The sequence below is a fragment of the Elaeis guineensis genome, chromosome 2 (genome assembly GCF_000442705.2).
Source record: "Elaeis guineensis isolate ETL-2024a chromosome 2, EG11, whole genome shotgun sequence".
NCBI lineage: Eukaryota > Viridiplantae > Streptophyta > Magnoliopsida > Arecales > Arecaceae > Elaeis > Elaeis guineensis.
Genome location: NC_025994.2, coordinates 57,773,169 through 57,785,400, shown reverse-complemented (window position 1 = coordinate 57,785,400; position 12,232 = coordinate 57,773,169).

Genomic DNA, 12,232 nt, shown 5'->3' with positions numbered 1-12,232 from the left:
TTGCAGGAAGAACCAGCTTCTAGGCTTTAGGTTTATATGTCTCAAATAACTCATCCACTTTCTTCTTCCCTTTAACTCTCTTATTCAAATTGGAACTAGCATCAGTACCAATTTTGGGCTCAGATTCTTCCATGCGGTTAGCATCAGTACTAACCTCTTCTTCTAAATTCATATTTTGGCTAGCATCAGTACTAGCCTCTTTCACTTGGTCTTGATATGGGTCCTTAAGAATCCTATCACTTCTAAGCTCAAAAATTACTTTGACATTCTCAAATTAGGGATTCTTAGGTGGAACATTGGATTGATGACTAGGTCCAGGTGATTGGTTGACATTGGGTGGGTTGTTCCTGAGATTCGGTATCGGTTGGCTCGGTACTTAATCTAGTTCTCTCCTCATAGTAGACTCAACTAACTGTCTGTTGGGTGGATGTCTGGCCAGGACACCACCTCCCAAGATTCTTTCAGTACCACACGATGCAACAGGAAGAAAGAAGAAACAAAACAAAAGAAAAAACAATCAAAATACGTGGATCAGCCACAAAAGGGCTCGCCTCCACGGGGCATGCAAACTTCACTATGAAAAAAAAATTTATAAGAGGAGACCTCACCCTCAACTCTTGTACACCCAATTCTCTCTCACCTGAAGTTCCCCTCACAAAAGCTCTCTCTCCCTTGAAGACCCCCTGAACCCCTGAAGAGCCTGGCGACCGCTGTCCAGAAGCCTCCTGCTCCTTCTCTCACAGCGCTCTCGCCTCTCTCTCTCTCCTCGGGTTCGTACGGCTCCGTACGATGCGAAAAATCGAACCTCTCCTCTCTATTTCGTCACAGGACCCTTTTAAAGGGTTAAACATGGTTTAAACTTGATTAGAGAGGGATTAGGAGTCCTAAACAAAGCCAAAAAACCCCCTGAACCGTCGGATCAAGACCGCAATCTCTTTGGGCCGTCTGATCGTGCTTCGGTCCATGGAATAGTGCCGTGGACTGCGAGAAACGCGTGGAAAATGCCCACGCGGTCCACAGGCCCCGCCGTGGACCGCCCGGTCCATGGTGGACCGGGGCAAGGGGGCCAACAGGCCGCTGGCCTGGGCCGGCCCGCGCGCACGGGCCTAGGCCGCGCCTGCGCGTGCCTGGGCCGCACGCCCGCCTGGGCCGGGCACCCCGTTGGGCCGCGGGCCTGGGTCGCGCGTCCCGCGCGGGCCTGGGTCGCACGTCCCGCGCGCCGCCGCCTGCGGCCAAGCCGCTGCCGCCCACCGCCGGTCGCCGGCGGTCCTCCGCCGCCTCGATTCTCGTGCCGACTTCAAAAGCTCGTATCTCCTCCATCTGAGCTCCGTTTCGGGTGATCTTGGTCTCGTTGGACTCCATTTTTCACCGCGAACCTCGCTGTGGGCTCAATATGGGCTGAATCTTGAGGCGTCAAATCCTAACACTGTCTTATTTGTGCTTCTAATCTGACGATGGATTGCTGTTGAGTTATAATCAGTTGTTGAAGTTGAGTAAACCTATCATCAACTAGATTGATTTATTGAGGAGATGAATATGATGGCTAATTGTGATATGATGGCTGGATAGGCTGATTAGGTTGATCTCTATTATAGACATAATTCTGGTATTGGGGCCTATTTTGAAAGTTTTGTATAGGAGAAAATTGGGTCTGAGCCTGAATCTATGGGGTCTTCAAGAAAAATTAAGGTGATTCCTCCAATCTGGGTTATATATGTTTGAGAATGGGTCATTAAAAGGCTTAGAGTAACCTTGGACAGCTTAAACTTATTTTTGGATGAAAGATGAAAACTATGCAGCCATGGGACATTCACTCACATGATGAGCTAGGCTAGCACAAATAGAATAAATCTTCTGATAATTAGAAGGTGATGTATATTATGTAGGAGATTATTGGCCTACGGCTAAGAACTGATCTAACTTCTGGATAAGAAGATTGACTTTATCTAATTTTTGAGCTATCAAGTTCAAGTCGGCCTTAGAACTAGAATCTGACTGTTTGATTCCATAGAAAGATAGAAACATCTAGATTATGGTCACCTTGATCTCATATTGACTTATAGGATATCAAGTAAGTGGATACAAATTGATGAATTATAGGTGGAAGGAATAAAATATTTTTTCATCTGCCTAGGTGGTTCTTCAGGATTTTTCAGCCATTTGATTGTCAGATTTAATGTGGATCATCCATTCAATTTCAAGATTAGGTTCTACTAGGTCAGAAAAAAGAGATCTTCTACTGTGCATATACCAGTGCAAACCCTAATATATGGGGTTCAGTTTTTTTTTTTTAAAGGAAGAGGGAGAGAGGAATAAAAAGAGAAGAGGAATAAAAAGAGAAGTTTTAAAGAGGAGAATCCTAAGAGAGTCCTAAACCTAGAGATGATAGATAAGAAGAATTAGTTGTGGTTAGATATTAATTACAATCAAATTAGCATAAAGTGGATGCTCTATCCTAAAGTTATCCTAAATCTAGACAGCTCCTAACTGTTCTAAGTGCACCATCAAACACTTCAAGTGCAAACCTAACCAACCAACTGGTCAGATAAGTGTAAGATTGGTGGGGATCCCCTCCATTACTTTCTTTAGATACCAACTAAGTTGATCAGATCAATGAACGAAACTAATTAAATAACTGCCTTCGTTTGGGTTTGAACCACTTTTCTAAACACCAATTGATCAACTAGGTGAAGCGAAATTCAGTGCAAGGATAAAATGGTAATTTTAAAACTTTTTCAAAATTATGATTTTACAGTGAAAAATATTAATTAATCTAATTAATTAACATAAATTTATCCTACACTAGGATCTAAATATGATATATAGCATGTATGCATTTAAATTTGAAATTCGAATTTGAACAATAAATACTTTACTGTAATGTGTTCAGAACACAATACCTTTGTGCGGGTAGTAGATCGTCGTAATCTGATCACCGTTGAAAGAGTCTGATCATTGCGATGCAGCCACACAACGTGTCTGGCCACTGCGGATCATCCACATGAAGTTCTCGATCTGATCGACTCCTCATGAGTGCTAGCTCGTTATAGAGCCCTTTCAACGGCCGATGCTGATCGAACTCCTTCGATCGATATCTGTTGATTCTTTGGATACTCTGGATCGTCAGCAGACATGCTTGAGAGGATGATGAAGATCTTTCAAAAATTTGGTGGGCTCACGATACTCGTAGCTCACCTTCTCACTTCCCTAACCCCAGGCTGAAACCCTGGGGAACTCACTGAAACCCTGCGCACCTTTTTTTTTCTTTCTTTTTCTCTCGGAAGGATATGGACCTTCACCTTACACACAAGGATTCCTCACACCCAGATTTTCTCTTCAAAATTTTTTAATTACCCACGCCCAACTCTTCTGCTCCTTTTAAAACAACAGCAAACGTCTTATCCACGTGAGAGGATAAAGATGAGTAATTGCACATTTGAATTCAAATCAAATTTTGAATTCAAATGGAAATCAATTTATCCCTATCCACTAAGGGCATGAGAAGAGGAGGGTGTGGCTTAATTTGTGCGTGAGTGATTTCATGAAAAATATTTTTTCGTGTAATAAATGGGGCGTTAAAAGAGGATAAGGTCAAGGCGCTAAGATTGGTTGCTCATTCAAATTCAAACTTTGTTTTGAATTTGAATGTCCAACCAATCATCCTTATCCACTCATTTAGCACATTAAAGTAGGGCGTGAGGAGGGCTTTGCGTGAGAAAAAATTCATTAGAACTTCCTTCTCGTGAATTCAAATGGGCACAGTGGAAGTGAGGTAGCGCAGAGAGAATGGGTCAAGGTAGTTTCATTATTTAAACCAACCTAATTGAACCAAATAAGTTAGGCCCAATTAGACTAATTTAAACTCAACTTAATTAGGCTTAATTAGGCTCAATAAAATTTTAATCAAATCAGAAATTGATTAAGCCCAACCCCTGATCATATCAGGGACCAAACCATCTCGACGATTAGGTCAACTCTTAACCTAATGGGGTCAAACCCAACTGAATCCAATTCAATTGGACTAGATCCAAAAATAATTATTCAATCAAATTGAGTTAATTAGCGATCAAATCACTAATTAAACCTCTCATAAATATTGAGTCCAAATCCGATGAATAATCGGGCATCAGAATTCATCGATATGTAACCCTGATCGAAGAGTCCTAAACCAGTAGGACTCTTGACCTCGGTATCCAAAATGTGTGAAATTCATGATCAGAGAATCCTGATTCTCAATCACAAAATCTCAGACATGAAGAACTCTTCACCAGCTATCAGATCAGATAGGAACCTCTAATGTGTGTGACCCCGCAGGTTCGAACCTAAGCCGGTAGCACAGGAACCAATTCCTGTACTAATCGAAGTGACCATCTAGCAATGGTACCCGATGTCCGGATAGGTCGAATAGTCGCAATCGCAACACTCAAAACCTACGTGAATATGGTTACTGTATAATTCATCCTTTTGACCCCTGTGTTTAGGATGACTCAGGGTTAAACTGTCAACCCTGATCAGATCATCCGATTCGTGCTCAACTCAAACAGTCCTGTGACTCCTCACTAGGACTACCTTGCCAAAGTTTTGCTAAATTGAAACACGACTGTACACAGCTCCTAAATTAGAGTGGTCAATCCCATCTTGACACACGCACCGATAAGTCAAGTACTTGACTACACCCAGCAGCCTTCCGTCACTGAATTAAAAATTCAGGTAGTCCAGTGCCTAAGTGCAATGAGTTGCTTGTAAGTCACCATGGCGGTCTCAGGTCGGAAGGACATTTATACCCATATTCCATCGGAGCAAATCTTGACAGTAGAAATAGCTCCGGAGTCGGTCACGTTCAGTGCAGATGTACCCTTACATCTCATCTGTATGCCATACCAGTGTCTACACACTCTTTGATTAAGAGGACAACCATCCTATATGGCATACAATGATCTATGCTTGATAAACGTTGTCGTTCTTGGTAGCAACGTATCATTTGATCGCAAACAGATTTAAGGACTAAATGACAAATCCTCCTTTGTCGAGTCTGAATAGTCCTAAGGACTTCACCACAACATAGGAGTTCATTAGAAGATGAAATATTTTATAATGAAAAAAAATACCAAAATAATTTTTATTAATTCATAATTCATGTACATATACAAAAGGAGCACAACCGTCAACAGGCTGACGATTGGCTTTGGGATACTATTCCCAACACTAGGCCCGATCCGATTCAACTATCGGAGTCACTAGTCCTATTGAGCTTGAGATCCTTAGAGGCTGACATCTAGTCAATTTTAATTAGGCTTAGGTTAATGAGGGATGCTGGTTGGTTATTTTTGGATTAAAAAAGGATGATGAAATCTTTACTTTATCTTGTTAATGGGTATTACCCTTAAGTTGATTTGAGATGAATATGCACAATCAATTTCAAACAAGAGATTTTATGCAACTAAATTAGATGCATAAAACTAATTAAACTTGAAAGGCTCACCTTGTCTCCAGCAATCACCAAAAAGTAAATCTAAATGATGGATGCTCTAAACAATAAGAATTTCTACTCTCGCCATGAAATTTTAATTAGGTTTAAGTAGGTTATTTTTAAATTAATTTGAAAAAAAATAAATAATACTAAAAGAAAAAGAAATTCAGGGTTAGGATTGATCTCATCAAGCAAAATTAGCAACCTTCTATCTCTTTTTTTTTATTTTTTTCTGCAGAAAAGAATAAAAAAATTAGTAAGCTATAGTTATAAAAAAAAATTAAAGAAATTAAAAACTTTAACGTTGTGCTTTCCCCGACAACAGCATCAAAAATTTGATATATCATGATGTTGTTGTTAGGATACCATGATTATCGATTTAAATCTGACTTTTAAAAAAATTAAAAAATACATAGAGAGTAGTGAGTCGGGTCAAATCCATAGAAAAGATAATGCTGATTTAAAATTTTTGATTTTATAAAAGAAAAAAATTGAGAAAGTAATTTAAGTTGAAAAATAAAAACTAAAAATATGAAAAAAATTTTGGTACTGAGATCTACTATCTAGCTCTTAGCTTCTACTTGCAATAAAAATAAAGAACAAAAATTTAAAGTGCATAAAAATAACTTGGTACTAAAATTTACTATCTAAATCTTAGCATCTACTTACAATAAAAATAAAGAACATAAATTTAAAGTATAAAAAAATAAATTTCGTATTAATTAAAATTTAAAATTTAATTATAAAAAATTAAAAAAATAATAAAATAAAATAAACTATAATAAAAATTTTAAAAAATAAATAAATAAAATAAAAACTATAATAAAGATTGGAAGTCAATTGGTGCAGCCTCGTTGGAAAGATGGTTGATGACTTCTCCTTCTTCCTTCAAATTTCTCAGAGCAAATTGGACTTTCTCTTTTTCTTCTTCTTTAGATCCGATCTTCGAGATAGTGTAGACATGAAGATGGTATAGAAACAAAGCTCAATTTCTAAGTATTTTTTTCTTAGAAGCCTTCTTGTAATTCAAAGCTTGCTTGCTGCCCCTCTCTGTACCTCTTTTTCTCTTGGATGATTTTTTCTATTCTCTCCAAGACCCTTTTTATAGGCATTAAGAGGGGGGAATCTTTTTGATTTACTGATGTCTGGACTATAGGACATCGCGTGGGGTCGAAAAGGTTGAATTCCAGTTGATTTCGGTGTTCTCTTCCTTCTCAAACTCCTTTGCTTTCACGATCACGCAATAGGCCATGTGAAGCCACGCATCCTCATGAAATCATGTTGTGTCTCGCTCACTGTCCCGTGCTAGCCCCTTGAATCTTGTTGTTATGAAGACCCAGGCTTAAACCGGCCCTGCTCACCTCATCAGCTCTCGTGTCCAAATTTGAATCCCGTGCGCCGCATTGCGTGAAGCCCCTGCAGCCTCACCCATTTAAATCCCACGTGCCCTCCTTGCACCGCATGAACCAGCCAATGACTGCTAGGTCCCATGTAAGGCTGGAAGTGGGTCGGGTTGGGCTGGGTTATACCCCGCCCGAGCTTGAGTCCGATCTAAATTTTTTTTCGAGCTTTGGGCCGGGCTTAGATTCGAAATTTTCTAAAAGACTCAGGTCCGACCCGACCCAAGCTCGGATCTGAGCCCAGCCCAAACTTGATTGGGCCAGTCCACAATCGAATGAGGCTTGACGGGTGGCAGAGCCAGCGGGGACATCAAGAAAGCGGTGGCAACCATCAGGGATGAAGGCGTCCACGTAAAGGAAGAGCCCGGATTGGAGGGACCAGAGGCCTTGGAGGACGATGGCGCCAGCAAAGGCAAGCTCAGCAGAGAAGAGGCCCAGGTGGAGGGCTAGGGCAAGGTAGGCAGTGGTGGAGGCGGCGGAGATGGTGATGGAAAAGAAGTCATACTTGGTATGGAGATCGGTGGTCTGGTAGGTAGGCATCCCTCGCACCAACAGAGCTCCGAATGCATCTCGCATCGGAATCGATCGTCATCGAGACAGAAAAGTTCTTTCCACAGCCACCACAGATCAAATTGTTGCTGGTTCTTTTCACCAAATCTTCTGAGATCAGGGATCCCAATCGATCGGCAAGGAATCGATCGACATCCGGGTGGAGAAGGATGGCTTGAAAGCGACAAGGGAGAGTGGGGTGGTCTGACAGGAGGCAGCTTAAGAGAGAGTCGATGGAGCAGAAGGGGAGGAGAGATCGGTAGATTTCCGTGGATTTAAGGAGGAAAGGGAGGCCTGGGGGGGTGAAGGGAGACAAGGTTTAGAGATAGGAAGAGAATGAGAGGAAGAACCCTAGAAACGGAGACAGAGGAGGAGAAATACCTGAGAGGAAGGAGAGGAGGATGGAGAGCATGAGGAGGAGGTGCTTGGTGCCTGGTTTGGTGGTCCGATGGGTGAAGTCACCATCGGTAGCAGCATCAGATAGAGGACAAAGGTTTAGAGCGGCGCCGAAATCTTCCACCATCGATGGTGTCCAGAAGAGGTTTCATATTGACTATAAATCTTCCGTAATAGAACTAGCGTTGGGGGTTGGGCCGAACTTTGAGCTGAGTTTCGAGTTCGGGCCCGGATTGGGCCAAAGGTCTGTCTGAGCCTGGTCTGAAAGCAAAATGGATCCTATTTTTTTGTCCGAGTCTGGCTTGAATGATTTTGATCGAGCCCGAAGTCCGACCCAAAATCGGCTCGGCCTGATGGGCCTCGGACCGACCCAAGCCCACTCCAGTCCTAGTCCCATGCAAATTCAAACCACTGGATCTCATTTTCGAAACCACATGAAGCCTGCTTGCTATTCTCTGTTAACCTCTAAATTCTTCTCCAAGCCTTCTGTTGCATTAAATTCATCGTGGGGCCTTAGCCTTTAATACCCAAGTTTTTTTTTCTCTTTTTCTTTTTTTTTTATCTATTGCATTCCTGACATCAGTATATCTTTGTGTGTCATGCATGTAACAGATCTGAATTTAGATTCGAACTTCATCTGTACGTGTTTAAAGGCCATTGCTTAGTGATTTGTAATTAAATCTTTATATTTAATTATTTCTAAAAAAACATAAAAAATAATAAATTTAAAATAATAAAAATTAAATAATAAAAATTTTGATATTTTTTATGTTGTATTTAATGCGCTGATCAGGTGATAACTCAGTTTCGGATATTTTGGTCGATCCAGCACCAAATGACTCATCCCGTATAGCTTGTGGTTGAACATGTGGCCTTCCTCTACAACTCCTAGCCATGACTGTCACAAGGAACACAAAGAAAATTAAACTATAGTTAATTTGAGATTCAAACATAAATTTATATTAAATTCTAAGCCAAGATATATACGATGAACTGTACATGAAATACAATAGACAAAACAATAATAACAATTCATCAAATAAAGCATAATGAAGACCATTCAAATTAACTATCGGATAAATCATGTGGCAAAGAAAATAGGATAATCAATTCTTGTACAGCTGAAGAAAGGATAGATAAAGAAGCACAAAAAATATTAAATATTTATTAATCATCTGTCATATCCATATCAATGTCTGCCTCAGAAGCATCAGTCTTATTAACATTTTTCATTACTACTTCCTCATCATCAGTGTTTTCATTGTCAACCTAATCTAGTTGACTAACATGATCTACAATAGGTCTGGCCACTGACGCAGGAAGCTCATTGGCACCAATATCATCTCTATTCAATGGTCTGATGGTTTTATCTTCATTCAGCAGCTATTGTGCATGTCTAAAATCTTCTCTGTCCTCCTCTTAGTATGCATCATCATCCAAAATGTTTGCATTACTTGTTGAGGGCACGTTGTAAACGTCCTGGAGAGTTGTTTCCATCACCACTAGCCAATTACTATCTTTTGGATCATGTATATAGAAAACTTATTCTACTTGATATGCCAAAAGGAACAGTGCATCTGTTCGGAGGCACCTTGTTGCATCAACGCTAGTGATGCCATACTTGTCAACCTTGTAACCCACATTACGTCGATCAACATCATACCAATGGCATTTGAAAAGGTAAATCAGATTTAAGCCAGAATATGTCAACTCCCAAGTCTCCTCTATCATACCATAATATTCCTTCTTAATGTACCTATCATCACCTCTACACATAACACCGCTATTTTGGGTCCTCATACTCTCATCTCTTGGTAATGTGTGAAAGCGAAACCCATTTACATCATATCCACCATATATTGAATGGTATGATGCAGGACTAGTAGCCAAGTATAACAACTCATCACTAACCTCCCCATTATGATGCAACTCAAGCACCTGTATCAAAAGGTGCACGGACCAATTATTCAAAAAGTCAAAAGAACTAATACATAAACTGACGTAGTTGTATACTCACATGGTTATATCATTTAGGAAACTCTAGATTATATTTCCACGCGAAGGTTGAGTGACTCACCAGGGGCAACGTACCCTTGAACTTCCTATTATAGTATTAGAAATAAGTGAACAATGTTGGAAGACAAATCACAAGGATTGCATGTTAATGTTTGAGATCATAAAGGACATATTAGTATTTTTGACAACTTACTCGATGAATGGATTTATTCCCTCAAAATTGTTGAGTATGTATAACTGTGCCACATGCCCCATGTCATGAGAGAGATTTCATGATTTGTATGCACTGACAGGATTACCTCATTGAGGAAAAATAATTGACCCATCACGAGTCACATCTTTATATGAATCCCCACATCTTGAAAGACAATTAAATTTTATCATTATATCCTCTAAATATCTAGAGTAAAATGTGAGGCATTCATCTGCTATACATGCTTCTGCAATAGATCCCTCTGGACGTGCTTTGTTGTGCATAGATGACTTTAAACCCCTAGGTACCTCTCCATTGGATACATCCACCTATACTAAATAAGACCAGTAATTTTTGCCTCTTCAACAAAATGCATAATTAAGTGAACCATAACATCAAAGAATAATGGGATCATCTCCAACTTGCACAAAGTGTGCACAGCTTGAGTTTGTAGACGATCCGGTTCATCCAATTTTAAGGTTTTTAGGCACAAATCTCTAAAAAATCACTTAGTTCAATAAGCGATTCTGCTACATCATCGGATAAAAAATTATGCACTATCAGTGATAACAACCTCTACATGAACATATGGCAATTATGACTCTTCGTATCAGAAATTTTTCATTCTTTCTCATTGATACACCTACATAGCTTTGATACATACCCATCGAAAGTTCTTAAATCAGCTAGCATCTTGCACACTGAAATCTGTTACTCAACTGATAAGGTATAGCATGCAGTTGGCATGCAAAATTTGTCACCCTTATCTATAGATGTAACTTGCTTCTGATCCCGATGTCCACAAGATCATTCGGACAACCTAATGTATCTTTTGTTTTGCCATTTATGTTCATAATTATGCCAATAACATTGTCACAAATATTCTTCTTGATATGCATGATATCAAGATTGTGACAGATTAGCAATGTACTCTAATACGGCAATTGAAATAGAATACTCTTCTTCCTCTAATTGTAAATTGTATTTGTTAGGTTATATTTTGTCTTGACAGTCCTTCTAAAAGGATGTTGATTTAGATTCTCTAATTATTGTAGGTTTCAACAGCAGATAATGAAATAGGTAATAGGCCTATCTTTAGCCTCCATTGTGCCATCAAAAGACCTCGCTGCTTTCCTCCGCTTATGATTTTTAGATAAAAACCTTCTATGACCTATGTAGCACATTTTTCTAGCACCAGCTAATCGCTGACTAGATGTGTCCTTATGACATTGTGGGCATGCCATATAGTCTTTTGTACACCAACCAGATAAGTCTCCATATATTGGAAAGTCATTAATAGTCTATATAACTGCAGTCCGAAGGTTAAAATTGATCTTAGAATATGCATCATATGTTTCAACACCAAACTCTCATAAAACTTTTGAGTCCTTAATTAATGGCTTAAGAAACACATCAATTCCCGTGCTTGGATTGTGCGGACTGAGAATGATTAAGGACAATATAAGGTAAGGCTGCTCATACATAACCATGATGATAGATTATATGAAATCAACACAACCGGCTAAATACTATGTTGGGAACTCATCAAGCCAAAAGGTTAGAAGCCATCAGTTGCCAATCCCACCCTAACATTTCGCACATCTAATGCAAAATCTGCATGAATACTGTCAAAGTGTTTCCATGCTTTAGTGTCCCCTGGATGATGCAAGACTCCATCATTAACCCGTTTTTTATCATGCCATCTCATATATTCAGCTACTTGTAGAGATATGTATAACCGTTGCAGCCTTGGTTTTATTGAAAAATATCGCAATACTTTGTGTGGTATCTTACCAACACCGTCCTTCCGTTTAGTAGTTTTCCACCTAGGTGACCCACATACAGGGCATAAGACACAACCATTCAATGATTCCCAATAAACCACACAGTTGTTCTTACACACGTCGTACTTCTCATATGTCAATCCCAAGTCCGGAACATGCTTTTGAGCACTATGAAATGATGATGGCAATGTTTCCTTACCACTGGAGATTAACTCGATTAACAATTCAAGCAATGCATTGAATCAGTGATAGTCAAACGATGCATGCTTTACAAGCGAAGGAGTTTTACGATAGCTGTTAACTTCGACATCTCACAGCCTGTGTATCACTTTTGTTGAGCATCTCGCAGCAGAGCTTAGAGAAAGAAGTGTCATCATCACCCACTCTGAGGATTTTCGTCATTGTTACCCTGTATTAGGGGACT